This window comes from Rutidosis leptorrhynchoides, chromosome 1, assembly GCF_046630445.1.
Source record: "Rutidosis leptorrhynchoides isolate AG116_Rl617_1_P2 chromosome 1, CSIRO_AGI_Rlap_v1, whole genome shotgun sequence".
Classification (NCBI taxonomy): Eukaryota; Viridiplantae; Streptophyta; class Magnoliopsida; order Asterales; family Asteraceae; genus Rutidosis; species Rutidosis leptorrhynchoides.
In genome coordinates this window covers 726658513-726676446 of record NC_092333.1, presented here as the reverse complement: position 1 = coordinate 726676446, position 17934 = coordinate 726658513, and positions in this window count along the sequence as shown.

The following is a 17934-nucleotide window of genomic DNA, read 5'->3' as shown; positions in this document are numbered from 1 at the left end:
AGTCTAAAATTAAGTTTATGAATAAGTTTAAACTTGATTTAACTTGATGTCTTGCAACATGCTTAATTGTTATTACTTGTTTAAATTGTCAAGACATCATTAACACGCTTAATTAATTACAAACAAGTTCAAATTTGAATACTAGCATGCTTTGTGATTAAAGTGGTTTGTGTCATCAATGACATGTTGACCAACCAATAGAGATTTAGAAAATATGTTAATTACAAATAAGGGATTATGACAAAACTGAGATTGCCTCAAATGACTATCATGACTTGTATCCAAGAATGTTAGACTTTCCACTTTGAGCATGATAAGTCATTATCAAGGCAATACATCCAAGGTAAATAGACATTTAATGCATATAGTACTTGTATAGGATATTGAGTATCTTTTGCAGTTGTTAAATGAAGTAAAGTGTCCAAAGAGTGATGTCCAAAACTGATTCAAACGACTATACAACGGATACATATTTTGGACTGGACCGCTTGCGGTCGACCCACGGTCGACCGTGGTCCAAGCCGCAGTGACGGCTGACTTGTTTATCTCTCCATATAAATAGCAAGGAATTGAGATGTTTAAAGACTTGGACCCATTGCATGCTACAACTCAAAATCAACAGAGAATCACAAGAACATAATACTTCTACATATGTCTTTGATTAGCAAGAGATATTTTATAATCTCATAGATTATAAAAGGGATGTTTGTAAACTTACTTTCAAATTCTTTTCTTTGTAAGTTTGCATAGTGTTGTAATAATCTTTAGAATTGTCTTAGGATTGTCATCACTAGAAAAGGGTGAGTCTTTGTACTTTATAATTAGATGCATGTGCTAGCTTAGCTATCTTCTCTCTTAAAGGGAATTAGGGAGTTGATTAATCTCATTGGAGATTAATACTTGTCCAAGGTGAAGAAAAGTTAATCTAAGTTGGAGGTAATCTTTCAAAGGGATCGAAGGATTAGGTTTGTTGTCTAAGGAGAAGTGCAAGGCTTGTAAATCAGAACTCCATCGGATTTGGAGAAAGGTGCTTAGTGAAGCAAAAATCTCGATTAGTGAATCGGGGAGTGGATTAAGGTGAATTAGTTAACATCCACCCGAACTACTATAAATCCTTGTATTTATGTTCTTTACTTTACATTCAGCACTATTATAAACATAAACACACCATACAATGGTTTGAGTTGATTAATGTGATCAAGTATTGTTCAAATCTTATTGATCATCGAAAAAGTTTTAAAAATCGTATTAAGTAACTATTCACCACCCTCTAGTTACTTGCACTCATATTGAACGCGTTTTGAGTTTCTTGAAAAGGTCATTCTAGAGTTAACCCGAGTGATTGTTGAATTTGATGTAGTTGTTGAAGTTGTTGTAGATGTTAGATTCGTTCTTGAATTTCTTGCTGGCTCAAACCCGAATGCGCTTTGTGTATGACCAAAAAAAGCAAGTAAAGGCCGCGATGGGGTTGAAGATGTCGAGCCGGGAGTTGTGTGTGACAACCCGGAAATTTTTGACCAAATTTAAACTTTATCTATAAATAATTTAATGTTTTCGACACGATAAGAAAAGTCTGTAATATTGAGTCACGAAAGTTTTGGAACTATATTCATGTAATCAATTATTCTTTGACTGTTCTCGAAGATTCACGAACAATATATATAAAACTTAATGTGCATATATCATATATATATATATATATATATATATATATATATATGATTTCAAGTTATTTAGTAAACGATAGTAACATTCGATTATGGATTCGATTGATATTTAGATAAGTTAACTAAAACGTTTAAGATGAACCAGTAAAACACTAATTTGCTACAGTATTTTTGAATTGCTACAGTACCCGAAAAGCTACAGTGTTTTCGAAAATCACTATTTACTACAGTAAAAAAAACTTTGCTACAGTAAAACACTATTTTAAAATGAAAATGTATATATGTATATGTATGTACTACGAGACGATGATTTATAGAAGCAAATAACCAAAACACTTAATTGATTAAAGCTACACTTCGAGTGAAATAGTTTATCAGTGATTAAGTTTAATTTTTGATAAAGGTACACGTCGCGTAATGAAAAGTACTAGTTTTCTAAGCGTAAGAAAATGCATTCAAGAAACCGGAATCGGGACATAAGTCGAGTAACAACGTACGAGTCAACGGACCAAAAATTACAAATCAACTATGCACATGAATATAATATAATATATAATTAATTATATAAATTAAATATATTATATTTATATTATAATAATATGTCGACAAGCTAGTGTACAAAATGATTGTGATCTGGATCCCATAGCCATACGATCGCATGGCCAAGGAGGCTAAACTCCATGTGATCGCATGGGGTACTGTTTCAAGTCAGGTACTATAAAAGCTCGATCTGGTTTCAGCTGAATCTATCTATCCCTCTTTCTCTAATATTACTCCGTATATTTATTTAATTTATTTTATTATTATTATTATTATTATTATTATTATTATTATTATTATTATTATTATTATTATTATTATTATTATTATTATTATTATTATTAAGATTAATATTATTATTAATCTTATTATTATTAGTAGTATAATAATTATTAGTATTATACATAAAATACTACGACGAGGTTATGTTCAAATGATTTCAAAATGGTTTTCGAGCAACTAAGAGCTAAGGAAACTATGGGTTATAACTATGGAGGTTATGGGTAATGTTTGTGGGTATTGTTCGCAAGTCAAACCTAGTGTTTATCATCTTCGTTGCGTCTACATACTTTCCTGCAATATTGAATCACAATATTGATACGTGAGCATTCATATCTTATCTTTTATATATTAAAAGTGTATCCATGTCTAGTGCTCGAGTATATATGTTTATGCATGCTTGTATGCTAAATTTCGTCGTTAAACAGTTTATGATGAATCACGAATTAAATACATAAATTACTGATAAAAGGTATATGATATGCATGTTTTTGGAAAGCTGGCGAAAAATCAATAACTTTTCATTTAGAAATCGCGTAATTTCAATGAACGAATTTAAAGATATGGTCAACTGAATTATGATTGACATTAATTGAATTGCTTTTGAATCTGCAATTGATATTTAAACAACTTGTTTATAAGATTGATAAATTGGATTTTCAAATATTACTAATCGAGTAAATGAATTTCTATATAAGGCACGTCTCGTCTTGTTGAGCAATTGTCAAAATTGATTGTTTTATCATATTTTAAAGCCTTATAAAAACTATAGTTTAATTTTACAAGAATTGGGAAACTATGTGAAATGTTAGAATGTTTCGATTGCCATGATCATTCAACTATAGTATTGAGTCAGATTGACTTTTTGAAATGACTTTTGATAACTTTTGTATGTCGGTCTCGAGCATTAGGATTGTGATACACTATGACCTGACCTAGCTTGATAGACATTTATTGACCAACATATGTTCTCTAGGTTGAGATCTACGATTATTTGGTATTCCGAGTTTCAGTTACATTTCGGTGAACGACTTTATGTGCTGCTAAGGTGAGTTTCATTTGCTCCCCTTTTAAATGCTTTTGAAATCTATATTTTTGGGCTGAGAATACATGCACTTTATTTTAAACGCAATGGATACAAGTGCATACTAAATTCTACACCGAGTTTGAACTGAAAATCCCTTAGCTTTGGTAACTAGTAACTGCCGGTTATAAGAACTGGTGGACGCGAGTAGTTATATATGGATCCATAGGGCTTGACATCCCCGTCTGTTCCAGGTATAGAATCCCTAGCCTGAACTATAAAACAGACGTATGCTATTTGAGTTTAGTACACGTTGATTTACATGTATTGTACATGTTGGTTGTATGTATGTTAAAACAGGGGTACTTATTATATAGACGTTAAAGTTTAGTTACCAGGGTGCACAATCTTGTAGAATATTTTGATAAATGTTTCTAGATGAAACAACTGAAATCTTGTGATCCACCTTTATATACAGATTATACGAAACATTAAAACTATGAACTCACCAACCTTTGTGTTGACACTTGTTAGCATGTTTATTCTTAGGTTCCCTAGAAGTCTTCCGCTGTTTGCTTATATGTTATACAAGATATGTGCATGGAGTCATACATGCTTTATTCGAGAAAACGTTGCATTCACAAATCATCACCATCTATCTTATTTTGACTGCATTGTCAATAGAAGTATTATTGTAAACTATTATATTACGGTGATTGTCTATATGTAAAAATCATCAGATGTCGAAAACCTTTGATTTAAATATTCATTTATGGTGTGCCTTTTCAAAAGAATGCAATGTTTACAAAACGTATCATATGTAGTGACCCGAACTTTTCCATGTTTATATATATTAATTGAGATTGATATTTACATGAATAAGATATATTATATATCATAATATCATGATAATGTAACAATTTAACATCTCATTTGATATAATAAACAATGGGTTAACAACATTTAACAAGATCATTAACCTAAAAGTTTCAAAACAACATTTACATGTAACGACTAACGATGACTTAACGACTCAGTTAAAATGTATATACATGTAGTGTTTTAATATATATTCATACACTTTTGAAAGACTTCAAGACACTTATCAAAATACTTCAACTTAACAAAAATGCTTACAATTACATCCTCGTTCAGTTTCATCAACAATTCTACTCGTATGCACCCGTATTCGTACTCGTACAATACACAGCTTTTAGATGTATGTACTATTGGTATATACACTCTAATGATCAGCTCTTAGCAGCCCATGTGATTCACCTAACACATGTGGGAATCATCATTTGGCAACTAGCATGAAATATCTCATAAAATTACAAAAATATTAGTAATCACTCATGACTTATTTAGATGAAAACAAAATTACATATCCTTTATATCTAATCCATATACCAATGACCAAAAACACCTACAAATACATTCATTCTTCAATTTTCTTCATCTAATTGATCTCTCTCAAGTTTCATCTTCAAGTTCTAAGTGTTCTTCATAAATTCCATAAGTATAGTTTCATAAAAATCAAGAATACTACCAAGTTTGCAAGTTTACTTCCAAGCTTTCTAATCCATTCCAAGTAATCATCTAAGATCAAGAAACCTTTGTTATTTACAGTAGTTTATCTTTCTAATTCAAGGTAATATTCATATTCAAACTTTGATTCAATTTCTACAACTATAACAATCTTATTTAGAGAGAAAATCTTACTTGAACTGTTTTCGTGTCATGATTCTGCTTCAAGAACTTTCAAGCCATCCAAGGATCCTTTGAAGCTAGATCCATTTTTCTCATTTCCAGTAGTTTTATACAGAAAACTTGAGGTAGTAATGATGTTCATAACATCATTCGATTCATACATATAAAGCTATCTTATTCGAAGTTTTAAACTTGTAATCACTAGAACATAGTTTAGTTAATTCTAAACTTGTTCGCAAACAAAAGTTAATCCTTCTAACTTGACTTTTAAATCAACTAAAAACGTGTTCTATATCTATATGATATGCTAACTTAATGATTTAAAACCTGGAAACACGATGAACACCATAAAATCGGATATACGCCGTCGTAGTGAAACCGGGGGCTGTTTTGGTTTGGATAATTAAAACTTATGATAAACTTTGATTTAAAAATTGTTCTTCTGGGAAAATGATTTTTCATATGAACATGAAACTATATCCAAAAATCAAGGTTAAACTCAAAGTGAAAGTATGTTTTCTAAAATGGTCAACTAGACGTCGTTCTTTCGACTGAAATGACTACCTTTACAAAAATGACTTGTAACTTATATTTCCGACTATAAACCTATACTTTTTTTGTTTATATTCATAAAATAGAGTTCAATATGAAACCATAGCCAATTTTATTCACTCAAAACGGATTTAAAATGAAGAAGTTATGGGTAAAACAAGATTGGATATTTTTGATCTTTTTAGCTACGGGAAATGTTTAACAAATCTACACAAATCATATCCTAGCTAACTTATATTGTATTATACATGTATTCTAATATATTATGTAATCTTGGGATACCATAGACACGTATGCAAATGTTTTGACATATCATATCGACCCATGTATATATATTATTTGGAACAACCATAGACACTCTATATGCAGTAATGTTGGAGTTAGCTATACAGGGTTGAGATTGATTCCAAAAATATATATACTTTGAGTTGTGATCTAGCCTGAGACATGTATACACTGGGTCGTGGATTGATTCAAGATAATATATCGATTTATTTCTGTACATCTTACTATGGACAATTAGTTGTAGGTTACTAACGAGGACAGCTGACTTAATACACTCAAATCTTTAAAACATAATAAAAATGGTTGTAATTATATTTTGATCATACTTTGATATATATGTACATATTTGTATAGGTTTGTGAATCGATCCGTGGCCAAATCTTATTTCTGAGGAAGGAAATATCTGTGAAAGTGAGTTATAGTCCCACTTTTAAAATCTAATATTTTTGGAATGAGAATACATGTAGGTTTTATAAATGATTTACAAAATAGACACAAGTACGTGAAACTACATTCTATGGTTGAATTATCGAAATCGAATATATCCCTTTTTATTAAGTCTGGTAATCTAAGAATTAGGGAACATACAACCTAATTGACGCGAATCCTAAAGATAGATCTATTGGGCCTAACAAACCCCATCCAAAGTACCGGATGCTTTAGTACTTCAAAATTTATATCATATCCGAAGGGTGTCCCGGAATGATGGGGATATTCTTATATATGCATCTTGTTAATGTCGGTTACCAGGTGTTCACCATATGAATGATTTTTATCTCTATGTATGGGATGTGTATTGAAATATGAAATCTTGTGGTCTATTGTTAGAATTTGATATATATATAGGTTAAACCTATAACTCAACAACATTTTTGTTGACGTTTAAAGCATGTTTACTCTCAGGTGAATATTAAGAGCTTCCGCTGTTGTATACTAAAATAAGGACAAGATTTGGAGTCCATGTTTGTATGATATTGTGTAAAAACTGCATTCAAGAAACATATGTCGATGTAATATATTTCTATTGTAAACCATTATGTAATGGTCGTGTGTAAACAGTATATTTTAGATTTTCATTATTTGATAATCTACGTAATGTTTTTAAAACCTTTATTGATAAAATAAAGGTTATGGTTGTTTTAAAAATGAATGCAGTCTTTGAAAAACGTCTCATATAGAGGTCAAAACCTCGCAACGAAATCAATTAATATGGAACGTTTATAATCAATATAAACGGGACATTTCAGTTGGTATCAGAGCGTTGGTCTTAGAGAACCAGAAAATTTGCATTAGTGTGTCTTATCGAGTTGTTAGGATGCATTAGTGAGTCTGGACTTCGACCGTGTTTTCTTTAAAAATGATTGCTTAACATTTTTGTTGGAAACTATATATTATTAACATGTAAATATTATGTGATATATTAATCTCTTAACATGTTTGATATTGTGTGATAGATGTCTACCTCTAGCACAAATCCCATTGACTCACCTAATAATAACGAAGAGTCGAATATATATTGGCAAGATTCACAAGTTCCCGAAGAACCGGAAGAAGAGGAAACAGAACCGGAAGAAGAGGAACCGGAAGAAAAGGAACCGGAAGAAGAAGAGGTTCCGGAGGGGGGAATAGTAGGAACCACAGAAAACCGGTCAAATAAAAGAAAATCCTCAACCAATGGACCAAAGTTAATAATGGTCAATGGTGTTTCCGCTAAGGAAGCAAAATATTGGGAAAATTACCAATTTTCCGATGAATCGGATCCTGATGAGGATTTCGATGATGTTATAGAAATTACCCCGACCCAATTTAATGAGGCAAAAGAAAATAATAAGGGAAAAGGCATCAAAATAGAGAAATCTGATTCCGACCCCGATGAACTTTTTATGTACCGTCAACACCCGTATTTTCAATATCGTGACAATAACCCGGGAACCTCTAAACCACCATATTTTTCTAAACCAATGTGGAAAACGACGACTCGTATTAGAGGAACATCATATATCCCTAGAAGATTAGGAAAAAGAACCAAGTCTGAAGAAGAAGAAACCTGTGATTCAGATTCGAGGGGTGTGAGCATGTTGTGTAATAAATGTATTGTAGTGTGCTTGTACTTTTATGTTCTATGTAAAAATTGCTTGTATTGTTTGTTATTACGAATCTAATCCTTGTCTATTTTACAGTATAAAAACAAAATGGACATTAAGGGTAGACAATCGAATATTTTAGAAGACCTACCAGAGGATATGATTGAGGAAATCTTGTCTAGAGTCGGTCAGAATTCATAAGCACATTTAGTTATGGTTGTTGATGCATTTTATGCAAGTCCCTAGACATCTACCCACGTCCATTGCAGGTGCAACAGTTTACAAGATACCATGATCGCTCGCTATTATCCTATCTGTGTTTATATGTGGTTTCAGGTACTACAGGAACGCAATAAGGATGTTTGACTATGTTAGACTTAGTCAGACGTACGCGTGAAGCATCACTCGTTCGGCTGAAAGGCTCATACGCACGGTTGATGCTGAGGTAAGTCACAATTATAACCTAAATGAGAAGACACGAGTGAGTGATCAACCGTACGGCCGATGAGGCCAACTTGTACGAGTGATGGATGACACGTACGGTTGAGTCAACAGCTGAGGTATATAAAGGTTTATGTTCTTCATTTTAGGTTAAGCCTCTCTCACACACAATCATTCAGATCTGGTTCACCTGATCTGATTCTCTCTCAACCCAAATCACTCCAGGTAGTGAATAATAGCTCTAGGCATTAATCTAATCACAATTCTTGTTGTGGTTTGACTAATTTAATCCCAAAAAGCTTCCCATATTCACTTTGATTGGTTTGATTCACTAATTCTGCCATTGTGTGAATTAAACCTGTTGATCTCGAAGTTCCTAGTCATGTTTCATCATTGGTATCAGAGCATTGGTTGTGATTTCAACATCATCAAGTGATTTTTGGTGATTAATATGGTTTCTTTTTGGGTTTTTGAGATAAAAGTGATTTTAATCAAAAAGGAATCATCTTTACGTGTGTAATTGTAATTAGAGAGTATGTTTATGTCTGTTTAGTGCTAATCTAGCTATTGGACGAAGAAATTGAGGTTTAGCATCAATTTTTAGGGTTTTTGGGTGATTTGAGCTGAACAGCAGTTCACACGAGTGGGTCAAAATTTCTTGATCACACGCACGGTTGACCACACGGTTGATCGTCACTCGTGAGCTCACATGGATGGATTAGCATAACCTTTTGAGGTTAAGTGACAAGTCTGATCACACGAGTGATCACGCGTTTGACGGTAACACGTACAGGTAATCACACGATTGATTATCACTCGCACGTCTAAGAATTTATGTTTAATTTTATTTAATAAGTAGTGACACGTACGTCTGAGTCTGTGACATGTACGGTTGATACTTTCACACGTACGGTTGATACTATCACACCTACGAGTGATATCCAATATTGCACGTCCGATCTTTGTTAAAAGTTTTTTTTTCCCAAGATGTTTAATTCAAATGACTACGCGTTGGCTGCACTGTTAGTCCAGAGCATTACGAGTATGACTCAACGATTACTCCTCGCTGAGAGTGAATCAGGAAGTGGTACGAAATGTCCAAGGTTATTGAATATGGATAACTATTCCACTTGGAAGTCAAGATTTAAGATTTGGTCTGATGGTTAGGACACGAAGCTTTGGAAGTATATTGAAACTGAATTTCAATGGCCACGTTCACCTCTTACAAATGAATTGTATACGTTACACAATATGCCTTCAGAAGAGCGTGAAGAATATAATTTGGAGAAGAAGATGTACTGTAACTTGACAAGTGCTCTTGATGGTCCGATATTCCATCAATTTCTGTGTCATGACAATTCGTTCAAGATATGGGAAGCACTTCGTACTTTCAATAGAGGGAATTCGTCTTACAGAACCAGAAAAGGTTTAGAATTGAAAGCTGAGTTTGATCGTTTTCACTAGAAAGTTGGAGAGTCCATTACAGAATTGGTTGAAAGATATCGTCATTTGCTAGCTGAAATATATAAGCATGATGTAACCATTGAAGAGAAAGACAAAGTAACATGTCTAGCTGGAGCATTACCGTTAGAATGGAATGGTTTCATATTGACTATGAAAACCAGTGGAGAATTAGCTACTGCTACAGTGAACTCGTTTATTGCAAGACTTCAAGAAGAGGAACTAGAGTTGTTAAACAAAGTCAAGAGGTCTAAACAAGTTCAAGACACGAAAATGTATTGTCCAAATGGTTATACACCGCCTAAGTCGGCTCATGCACCATTTCAAACAGCTTTCACTACGAACAATCAGAATATGTATGGTTTGAATGTAAGCAGTGCACCTATTCAACAAACTTCGTATCCACCACAAGTTTCACCATGTTCTCTCAATACTCAATTACAGCCTACTACCAATACTACAGAGACGTCTATACCGACTGCATCAGATGTTCTTTCTACACTTAAGTTTGAAAACATGAGGAAAGCTGGGAAAGAAAAGATAAGTGAAGATATAGCTTTGCTATCAAGCCTGGTCAACTCTTATGATAGTTATCTTGATGGTCGTGTGGGCAACATTCATCTAACAACCGAAGATTATCATCAACTTGATAAAGATGAAGCAGAAAAGATGGATATTATGTGGGGTATGGCAATCTTGTGAGACGAGCAAAAGATTACGAAGAGCGAACTGGAAAACCGATCAATCTGACCAAGGATACAAAACTGGGTTTTGATATGAATTCTGTTACTTGTTACAACTGTGGAGAATTAGGTCACTTTTCAAGACAGTGTACGAAACAAAAGAAGCAGGGTAATCGTAATCCATTCAAGAATCAGAACTACAGTTCTCAGAGTCATTCAACTAAACGCGAGATCTACATTACTGATAAAGTAAATGAGGCAGAAACAGCTGAAAGTTCGAACAAAGCTTTGGTTGTCATTCATGGAGACGATGATGTTTGGTCTATGAAGTTAAATATAGCTGATCAACAACCTAAGGCTAACATGGCTAAGATTTCTGAAGTAGAAGAAGATTGTGTCACTAGTAAGAGTTTAATTGAGAAGCTGACTGCTCCTGCTGAAAGAGCTGAAGAATTGTCAAAAACCATTCGAAAAGAGAAGGTTCAGAAACAAGTTGTGAGCAAATTCAAAAAGGCACGTGATTCAGTTCCTCGTATACCTGAATCTGGAAGTGTCTCACCAACATCATCAGAGGACTACTACTTCAACAGTTGGAAGGATAAGTATGGTGATACCTCAGTGTTTGAAGACAGTCTAGAAGCAGATCATAGTGAAGAAACATTGGTTGATGCTGATAAGGAATTAGATGAATGGGGTAGAATGATTGCTGTTGAATTGGAGATATTAGTTCTTTTGGGTGAAGGTTCAGATCTCGAGAGTGTAAATTCAGAAATTGATGATGCAGACAAGACGTCAGAATCAGAGGTTGAAGATAAAGCTGATCATACTGGGATATATCAAACTGATTTTGAAGCAATGAACAATCAAGTAGTTGACTTATTGAAGATGTGCTTATCAGCTAGTGATCTTGAAAAAGTTTCCGGTTTGACAAGAGCTAAGAACATATGGGATAAACTTGAGCAGATTCATTTGGGAAAAGATGCTGATACTTCAGAGTTTCTTACAGACTCGTCAGAATCAGAAGATGAGCTCGATGATAGGAAGAAGACATATTTCTTTGCATTTATGGCTGAGACTTCCTCATCAAATAATGCTCAACAGGTATCTTCGGATCCATCTACTGTTGTTGAATGTGTTAAATGTGCTGAATCTAAGGTAACAATAGATAATTTAACTAAGGCATATGCGGAAATGAAAGAAAAATGGCATGCTGACCATGTGACCACTAAGGTTGAAAATGAGTTGAAAGAGCAAATCAAAGTTTATAAAAAACAACTTCACGATCTGAAATGTTATAACTTTGATATAAATCAAGCTTTAGTTAAACATGTTGACACAATAAACAAATTGAAGAAAGAAAATGAATGCATTAAAGCTGATTTAGAAGCTATGTCAATTAAGATGAAATGTTGGGCAAGTGCGTCATAATGGAATGCATTAATGGTTGAATTAAATGGCACCAAAGGAAAGGGAATTGGATTAAAGAGCGCAGCTCCACCGTTTCAGAACAAATTTGTTAATGCAAATGTTGTTGATGGATGACCAGAAGACTGTATTCCACCTAGTTATGAGGACTATGTTGAGAAGAACAAAAAGTGTAGCTCAACTGAGAATGCACTTTCTGATGATACCACTGAAGGATCTTTAGATCATGAGGAAGATAAGTAAATTGGTCTTGGAGATAAGACTGAGAAAAGGAAGGTGATAACACCTGATGAGCCAATTCGGATTATGAAAAATCCAAAGTTTGCTAATAGAGTGGTTCCACCGGTTACACCTAAACCTGTATCTAAATCTGTTCCTAGAAAGAGATGAAACGTTTCTCCTGTGTCTGCAAAAACACAAAATCCCTCTTCCTCTAACTCTAATGACCAATGTCAATCTAGAAGATATAGAGAATTTCGACAATGTTTTAGTTGTGGTGTGTTTGGACACATTACTGCTAACTGTCCTACAAGGTATAGAACACAAAGACTTAAGATTGACCTCACATATGATGATCACCGATCACCTCATACTCACAGAACAGGTTCACCTGTTCGTGATGAAGTTCGTTCTAGAAGACATACGACAAATATTGTCTATGGAGACTATAAGAGAAAGAACTTCAATAGGTCAATTTCCCCCGTGAAGATGGAAGTTCCTAAGAAGGATACCGAGGCAAGCGTTGCCGAATCAAGTGATCGTGGTAAGTCTTTTGAACCTAAGGTACGATCACCTTCGCAAAAAGTTAGTCGTCGGAAATACTTTTCCCGTAACAAACCACGAGTGAATCGCTCTGAAAATGAGCAGAATGTGAAAAACCAGAAGAGCAATGTTGCTTCTTCTAAACTATCTAAGTTTATGGTTTCCAACGATGAGATTCCACCTGACTCAAATGGGAAATGGGTGGAGTTTCAAGCTATGGGTGTTAATGGACAACTTACTGCCGTCAGGGCATGGGTTCCCATTATCAATTAATTTTTCTTAATGTGATATGCAGGGAACCAGGGTACCTGCAAACAACACCTGCATAGTGGATAGCGGCGCTTCGAGACATATAACTGGACAGCTATCTCTTCTTTCGGATGTACACCCAATTAAGGGAGGTTATGTTGCATTTGCCAGAGATAAAGGAGGTCATATTTCAGCTCAGGGTTTACTGAAGAATGAGAAAGTTAGTTTCGACAAAGTGGATTACTGTCAAGGGCTTGCAAACAATTTGTTGTCGGTTTCACAAATCTGTGATAAAACTTTCAAAGTAGCATTTGATGACGAATTCAGCTACATTCTGAAACCAGAGTTTGTGATTCCTCTTGAAATGATATTGATGAAGGCTCCTAGACAAGCTGATTTATACATGCTACATATGAATGTTGCTATTTCAACTGCTGAACATCATCAAGCTTTTGTTTCTAAAGCGACTGAACAAGATTCTATCACTTGGCACAAATGCATGGGTCATCTAAGTTTTCGGAAAATGAATCACCTTGTCCACAACAATCTTGTAGAGGGTGTTGATCTTCGATTTTTTCATATTCCAGGAACATGTATTCCGTGTAAGAAGGGTAAGCAGAGCAAGAAAGCTCATAAGCTGGTGAAGTATAATCCAATTTCTGCTCCGCTTGAATTGCTACATATGGATCTTTTCGGTCCAATTCATTTTGTAAGCATTGATGGTAGTAAGTATTGTCTGGTGGTAACTGTTGATTATTCAAGATTCTCCTGGGTAATGTTTTTGAAAGAAAAGTCTGATATGTTTGAAAACTTGAAAGTGCTAATCAATCGATTAGAAACAGGTTTTAATCTTAAGGTAAGAAAGATTCGTTGCGACAATGGTACAGAATTCAAGAATCAGTATCTTGCAGGTTTTTGTATTGAAAAAGGCATTAATATGCAGTTTAGTTCTGCATACGCTCCTCAGATGAATGGTGTTGCTGAAAGAAAGAATAGAGTTTTGATCGAGACAGCTAGAACAATGCTGGCGGATTCATCATTGCCTGTTCATTTTTGGAGTGAAGCTGTTGCTAATGCGTGTTACACTATGAATCGAGTTATGACTATTAAATGACTGGGTAAGACCTGCTATGAGCTACTGCATGGGAGAAAACCATCTCTGAAGCATCTAGAACTATTTGGTGCACCATGTACCATTTTAAAAAGAAAACCAGGAAGTAAGTTTGATTCAAAAGCGGTTACTGGAGTATTTCTAGGATATAGTTCTCCTAACAAGCGAGTTTTCAACAATGAGACGAGATGTGTTGAAGAATGGTCTAAAGTTGACGTCCAAAGGAATCATACAAAGAATGCTCAGAAAAGTCATCCTTGGATTTACAACTATGATGATCTGATTGACTCGTTCAATCTTGCACCAAATCCAATAGAAAATGAAGTTGAGTTACAGATGCTGTTTGATTTGCAGAATAAACCAGAAGTACCTGCACCTACTCCAACTTCAACTCCATTACCCATAGTCAATGAGCCAGTTCAAGATTCAGATCAAGATGTTGATCCAGTGTACGACACCTGCAGATCTGATATCTCAAGTGAAAATTCTGATAATCCTAAAGATATTGGTGATACTACGAATCTACAACCTGAGATACCTGTTCCTGCACAACCAGTTCCCAGAACTATAGCTGCTCATCCTAGGAAGAATATCATTGGAGATCCAAATGCATGTGTTAGAACAAGAAGACAAGTTCAGTTTGATGGTTAAATTGATACTCATATGACAGCCGCTGCTGCATAATTTGAGTTCTCATGTCATATTTCTAGAATAGAGCCAAAGACAATAAAGGAAGCCTTGAAGCATGTTGATTGGGTTTTGGCAATGCAAGAAGAGATTCAGCAATTCCATCGTCTAGATATTTGGAAGCTAGTTACTAAGCCGCATGGTGCTAAAGTAATTGATCTCAAATGGGTTTGGAAGTGCAAATTCGACGAAGATGGCAATGTTATCCGTAACAAAGCAAGATTGGTTGCTAAAGGTTATCAGCAAGATCCTGAATTTGATTACGATGAAATTTTTGCTCCTGTTGCCAGATTGGAAGCTATTCGTATTTTCTTGACTTTTGCTTCATTTATGAAGTTTAAAGTTTATCAAATGGATGTTAAGAGTGCATTTCTTTATGGCAAGCTAAATGTAAGAGTATATGTCAGTCAACCTCCGGGTTTTGAAGATCATCTTCATCCTGACAAAGTTTACCGCTTACGTCGAGCCCTTTATGGTTTACATCAAGCTCCTAGAGCTTGGTACGGGCGGTTATCGAGTTATCTGATTGAAAAAGGATATCAAATGGGCACGGTAGATTGTACTCTGTTCACAAAGGTTAAGAATGATGATATCATTTTGGTCCAGATTTATGTGGACGACATTATTTTCGGTGCTACTAAGCAGGAACTCGTTGATGAGTTCGAACAAGTGATGAAGGATGAGTTCGAAATGAGTAAATTGGGTCTCTTACACTACTTTCTTGGTTTACAAGTCGAACAGACTAGTAATGGTATTTTTCTTCATCAAGAAAAGTATGTAAATGATATACTCGAACGATTCGGTATGACTCAAGAATGTCCTGTGTCAACTCCGTTAGCTGTGAATCATGGTATTTCGCTAGAGTGCGAAGGAGAACCTGTTGATCCTACATATTATCGAGCAATCATCAGATCGCTCATGTATCTCACTGCATCTAGGCCGGATATTATGTTCGTAACATGTCTGTGTGCTCGTTATCAAGTTAATCCGAATACAGTTCATCTTACAGCTGCCAAAAGAATTCTACGTTATTTGTTGCATTCACCAAATCTCGGTATCTGGTATTCGAACAATGAGAAGTTTGATCTTGTAGCTTACAGCGATTCAGATTATGCAGGATGCAAAATCAACAACAAGTCTACATCAGGAGGATGTCAATTTCTAGGTGAAAGGCTGGTGACCTGGCAGTGCAAGAAGCAAACTGCAGTCGCACTTTCCACGTGTGAATCTGAATACATTGCTGCTGCAAGTTACTGTTCGCAAGTTGTTTGGATTCAACAACAACTTCGCGATTACGGGCTAAAAATCTCTTTCTCTCCTCTTTATATTGATAATACTGCTGCCATAGCAATTACTAAGAATCCTGTGCAACATTCTAAGACTAAACACATAGGTGTTAAATATCACTTTCTTAGGGATTGCCATGAGAAAAAGATTATTGAGGTTAAGAGAATAGGTACTAAGGACCAGAGGGCTAACCTTTTTACTAAGGCATTTGATAAACCTAGGTTCTTGCTACTACTAGAGATGAATGGCATTGTTGATCGAGATAAAGTAATTTCGGATGTTGATTGTGAGGGTTAATCAAACTTTTAGACTTTTCATGTAGGATGCATGACATATAGTTTTTAGTTTTTATTCTGTATTGCATATTTATTTTTGCTTGCTGTCTGCATTTCCTTGCATGATTTCTGTCATGTTTGCATGCTATTCTGTAGTTGTTTTCTGTATTCCTTTTTTAAAATCCTAAAAGACAAAAAGATTTTATGTTTTAGTATTTTAGGGGGAGTATATGTTGTCAGCAGAAAATACCTAAAAAGTGAAAAATGCCTCACCAGAAAATCTTAAAAAGTTGAAAAATCTGAAAATGAGCTTGTTTTGATTAATATGTGGGAGATGAAGAAATTACTGTACTGAGAATTGATATATTTGATTAGTAAGGACTGATTTGAATGTTTGTGTTTATCTGGTGTGTGATGTACTGATAGATGTGACTTATGAATTCTTGATATTAGACAATCATAATAAGAACCATAATCATCTAAGAATCAGAAGTCATGGACGATCTGTAGTGTTTGTGTAACATCCCGCGTTTTTCCGTTAAATTTAATTTTAACACCGTCTTTTTTTTTAAAACATAATCTTTCGTATTTAAAGTAATAGTTTCCGTGAGTAACGTTCATTATATTTCCGCTATTTAATTATAACATCACTCGGTTACTCGAGCGTTTTTAAAATATTTCGTTGGTTAATTCCCGCACCCGCTTTGAAACTTGAGGGACCGAAGTTGTCAAGTGGGCAAACTAGTTGACTAGGTCAACTAGTCAACCCACCATTCTCATCCATTCAATCCCTCCATCTCTCTCCCTTTTCTCTCTAGCTCAAGAACCCCATTTCTCCCAACTTCACTAAATCATCATCTAAATTCGATCTAGGAGGCTTACAACAAAACAAATTACATTTTCGTGATCCTCTCTTCATCCTCTACGATTTGATACTAACTACACCGATTTTGGGTAACATTTCTAAAACTCTAGATTTCTTTAAATTCGTGTTTTTGACTTGAAATGTTGCTAGTTAGTGTCTATGGCTCGTGTCTAGCATGATTATATGATTTGTATGCTCGATCTTGATGTTTTGGTGTAACTAGCTTGAAAATGAAAAGTGGATGCTTAATCCTTGATTTTGGATGAGTTAATGTTGTTAGATTGTTAAAGTGCATGTTTTAATTGTGTTACTAGTATCATTAGCCACATTTGGATGTGTAGGTTGATTAAGGAAACTTCAAAAACCCGATTAATGATTTTGTGATGTTTGACTAGGGTTTGATAGTTCTTGACATGAACTTTTGGATGCTTAAATGCCATGGAATGTTAATTGTTAGTGTCTAGTAGTAATGTATGCTTCATTACCTTCAAAACGGCATATCGTATGTGTAAATTGGATTCCCGAATCATAAAATACGTTTTACGAA